The sequence below is a fragment of the Phoenix dactylifera genome, chromosome 9 (genome assembly GCF_051530095.1).
Source record: "Phoenix dactylifera cultivar Ajwa chromosome 9, Ajwa_hap1_PhDact_Kaust_v1.1, whole genome shotgun sequence".
In the NCBI taxonomy this organism is placed as follows: Eukaryota; Viridiplantae; Streptophyta; class Magnoliopsida; order Arecales; family Arecaceae; genus Phoenix; species Phoenix dactylifera.
Window position 1 is genome coordinate 7,301,992 of NC_143198.1, and position 5,448 is coordinate 7,307,439.

Here is a 5,448-nt window from a genome sequence, read left to right on the forward strand (position 1 = left end):
ATTTATGTTGGATGTCATCTTAAAAGACAATATGATTTCATAAAGGTGTTATGGATGATAGCACTGTCCATCCCTAATGAAAATATCAACTTATCAATGCTATGTGAAATGTAGAGCATCTCCATGTGGCAAATGGTTATATGTTTATTGGACTCAAATATCTGACTTAATTTACAAGTGACCCTTAAATGTGATACTTCTCAATACTCATTAGAATTTCTGAAATTTAACCTATTATAGTAAATAATATTGTTTGACCAATAATTGAATTAATCACTTGTATCTTGATACTTTAAAAGTTCATGATTGGCCAATTATCACTCATACAAGAGGCTACATTTGGATGGTTGATTGCTAGAATTAACAATCTAGGAGGAGCCAGTAGGACAATAAGGAGTTATTCATATAGGAAACTACCAACAATAACTAAGAAATGAGTTATCAAGACAAGAAACCACCTAAAAGACAATTATTGCTGGAAATAACTTCAATATACAACATAAGAGGAGGAAGAAGGCTTCGTTCGCTAACTCTTTCATTCTACATATATGAATATTTGACTACAGCGACATAGATAAGACTTCTAGGCCACTATTATGTACTATATAAAGGTCGAGAGGATCATGCATCCTCGATCTTGATCCAAAGATTTCCAACATAAAGTCTCATTCCATCTTGGAAGACATTGATCTAGTGCCAAGAAGATTATGCATTCTTGACTTTTCCAATTCTCTAACATGAAATCTCATTCTAACTTGGAGGTTATCAATTTGTAGTTAAATAATTCTTTGTTTGTATTTGAAACAATGTATCTTATTAAAATTCTTTGTTTCTGTCATCATCTGAGTTATAACATTTTATCCTATTCTATTCTATGCGCCTCATTGTGCTAGAAATTTAAATTTTTTCTTTAAAGGAAACGAACCTACTTTTCTCAATTGACCATATATATTTGATTGACCTAATGAATATTGCACGATGGTAACACGATCTATAAATTTGTATTTTTAAAAAACTAATTATATAGTCATCTCATTTCTGTTGTAATTTGATGGGTGGAGGATCTCCATGTAGGAAGTGTCAAAGCAGAAGCAACATAGAGTTGGAGCCCAAATTTGAATACTCTTTCTATAAGCTAGAATAGTATGACAACTCATTTATTAGTGTCAATAGAAGAAGATATTTTGCTATAGAAAATTCTATGAGTATAGATTTGCTTTTTAGGTTGGAGATATTTGATCTTCATCTTTGTCTCGATGTCTCAATGATTTTGGTTATAAGTTTGGTATTGATATCTTGAAACTACAATTATCTTAGCAATATTCACGTGATCATGTCTAAGGGCAGAAAGTGTGATGCATCTCAGATATAAGGTTAGTCTAAATGGCAGATAGCATCACATGAGTGGCCACAGATGTTTCTAGCACAATCATAACAAAGTTGCCTAGTAATGTTCTATTAGTTGTGTGGCTCGGATGCTAACATCACTATCAATTATTAGCCATAGGAAGGCCATTGGATGCCAAAATAAACATATCTTATAGTGCAACAAGCTTGCCATCTCTTTTACCCCAAGAGCATGCATTATTGATAAGTTGTGCATTTATCATTTTTGAAGACAATGAGGTAAAGGAAACATAGGTCAATCATAACATAAAGGCATAAGTAATTGAAGGACATAGTTTAGATTTGATTAAGAGCAAAAATTAAATTTGCAAATTGGGGCTTTCTACAATATATAGTATACTTACATATTCTTGTTTATCAACATATGCTCTATAATGTACAAAAAAAATTTATCATGGAGCACTAGATCAAATCTTAAAATTACGTGCATTGCATGTGAAACGGCCTTAGCATCTAGAGTGCCAAGTCAACTCTAGGTTGAGCCAAGGTCCACGATTTAGGTAAAAAGCCATGCTCGAGCCTAACTTGGCCTAACATCGAGCATAAAATATGAAGCTTGATCTTGACTTGATAGTAGATGGTAGGTTCCAAGCTTGACTTGACTAGCTCTAGACCCAATTAGATATATCCAACTTGACTGAATTGGACCAAAAAAGACGAAGAGAGATGGAGGCTAGCCAACAAGGTTGGAGTTGGTGGGGGGGGGGGGGGGGGGGAGAGGAAATGGAGAAGAGAGGCCAAGGGGGGGAGGATGGGGGAGGAGGGGAAAGGAAGGCAGCATTGGTTTAGAGGGAGTGGGGTCTGGTTTTTCTTTTGTCCCTTTTAATTTTGTTTTCTTATTTTAAATTTTAATATATATATATATATATTGTTATATAAATTTTTATATATCAATAATTTAGATAGGGTTGGGTTAAGAAATGACGAGTTCTAGCTTGATTATTATTATTTTTTTTGCTAGACCTGAAAAGCTAGATCCAACATAGCCCGTTGGGTCAAGAACTTCAATCTGAATTAGCAAAAAACAGATTATGTCGAGCTATGCCAGATCTTTTCGCACAAATCTACAAGTAAGCTTGGAGTAAAAATGTAACTTTGTTATGTAATGTGTGTAAACTAACTATGATCAAATATTCCTTTCAAACTTTTTTAAAACAATAAACTTCAATACATTAAACAAAATTTGACCTCTTTAAAGGAATCCAAAAGTGGAATAAAAGAGGCTTGAAAGATAATATTGTTTTTTAATCTTCCAAATTCACCATCATGTAACGATTATTCACATATGCCAGCCTTTTAAGATTTTCCCGTTTTTAATTTTTCTTTAACCTTTTCTTCTCTACCTACTTAAAACTTCTTAAAGATCGATCTTTAACTCACCACTGGAGATCCAAATAATCAATAAACTTGGGGCATGGTGAGATCCCTTTTCTCAAGCTCCATCACATAATGTACAAGCCTTTACCCTCTCCATCACCGAACATAAAGTCTTGGAATTAGATTCTTCATCATGATACTTACCATGCCATCCTTCTTTTTTTTTATAATTTTTGTTAAAAATAACCTTCATAGAAGGGAAAAGCATTCCAAAAAAAGGGCGCATTGAACTCCAATTGTTTACACCTACCTTGGTCTAAACTTTTTTTAAGGTTGCCAACCCCAAAAGGAGAGCTTGAGTACAGGTTTTGTGACTTTGGCTATGCTCTACCTAGCTTTGACATCCTCTAATCAATTTCTTTTTTCTAGTTTTACTGTATTAGATATATTAAGCAACTAGAAAATTCAGAATGATAGACACACTTACTAACAGACAATATACAAGACTTCACACCAAGATTAATGCAGTCTGATGTGAAATAGTGGTCCATCCAAAAGTAGCCATTTTTTTTCTGTAGCTAAGACAAATATGAACAACTTTACCCATGCCAACCCCATGTTTGGTGATGATGGATCATACTGCAATCTATAGTCAGACGACAAAGAATGGTCAAAACAGTGCAATCCATAATTAGACAACATAGCAAGGTCAAAAAAGAACAATAATGATGATTAAAAATTGATTAGTCTTTCAATATTAAAGTACAAAAGGTGGTTACTACCTAAGCATGCTCCTGCAATGTTTGACACAATGTTCAACTTGTTGGCGACATAATTTAGTAGGCATGTAAACAAGCAATGTCTCTTACCTTGATCTCATGGGGGGAGACAGAGTCTTCACTGGACCACTTCCTAAGCTCACGCAAGTCATCATTTTGGCTCTGTTTTTTACTGTAATTAAACAGATGGAGGTCATTATCCTGTCTCTCTTGGACCACTTTGAATCTTCTTATCTGCTGAATTCTTAGCTAGAGACACACCAAGACAAAATTGTTTATAATTTTTCTACTTTTTAGTGCCAGCTCAATTCTCAAATATAATTAAGATGCTCTAAATGAGTCTAGAACATTGAAGTTATTTTCTAGAAATGCTAATATAACTCACCGACAGCATTCATTTAAAGACAGAAAGGACATTCTGAGATCCGCTCGGAGATCTCTCAAAGCTGTTGAAGGTCCCTGCAAGAAACAAGCAGTGTGGGGGCGATGGGCAAGGGACGGGCCCCAGGTTGCGTAAGGTTTTTGAACTCTCGTTAGTCGTATTTCTAGTTTGAAAATGTGCATGGGAGTTCCTCTTGCATGGCTAGAACCTCAACAGACCAAAAAGGGTGCTGGGCTACAGCCACCTTAACATGGGGTATATTTCTGTAGAAATTAGTTTTTAAATAATAAATTTTTCAAGAGTGAACCAGATGAGTTAAGAACATTTATGTAGAAATTAGTTTTTAAATTTTTTTTGAGGTGCGTTCAATGTTACACGCTGTGAGGACTCATACGGGCATGTATTTAGTTCCACATTTACTATGTACTAGATAAATCTTGGATACTTATGCAGAGTTAGGGAACCTAAATAATACATTTCAGTTGGCTTTTTTTGGATGACATTCTAGGTTATGATAAATGGTATCGGAGCAGACTTAACCCATAATCCATGTGGACTGGGGGATATTGCAGCATAGGCCCATTAGGGCCGACCAAGAGCTGATTGTGGTACTTATAATTATATTTGAATGGATTTGCATTTTTAGTCTGACAAGGATGCTAGAGCTTAAATAGAAATGTGAGGATCCGTATTTAGTCCCACATTGGCTATACACTAGATAGATTTTGAATATTTATACAAAGCCAAGGAGCCCAAATAATATCTTCTAGCTAGTTTTTTTGGATGAGGTCATACGTACTACAAGGCTCAATCCAATTAGCCTGCTTCTAAATCATATTAGACCACGATGAACTATATTGTGGTCATGAGAGTGACACAATGACATAGATTGAGTTAGTCGGCTTTTGGCACTGGGCTAAGCCATTGCTGCCTAGACTCAACCTGCCTGCTACAACCTGCACTATTATTTGTTAAGCTCTAATTAACCTATGTCAACATGAAAAAGAGCAGACCTCCTTACAAATGCCACCACCTGCAGCTCAGTTGGTAGCACTCTAGAGCCTACCGCATGCTTCTTACGGGAGAAGAAATCATGGTGTAAAATAGATTAGGCTGTGATGATTTCAGCCCGAAATTTAAGAAAGAGTGGTAGTCATGAGGGTCTTAGCACCCTAGAAATTCCCTAGAGTGCTTAATCCTAGGTCAGAACCTTAATATTTTTGAATGTTGCATCTACAGAAGCAGCTAGTTTGTTTGTTTGATCTCCATCAGGCTCTTGGTTCAATGTTTTTACCATCCCACCAACCCATCCAAGGTGGGGCAGGTGCTCGGAGTTGGAATGTGGTGTGTGTGGTAGGATTGAAACTCGAAAGAAAGGTTGGGATTAGCCCCTCCTAATCTCAAAGAAGAAAAAAAAAGAGGTTAAAGGCTTTTAACTTTATATTAAGCAATCAAATTCCATTTAGAGATGCATATTAGTTCAGTTACTTGGTTTGAATTTTGAAACCATGGTTAGGTTTCGTGGTGCACGATTTAGGGTTAGGCTCGACCCCTTGCCAAACT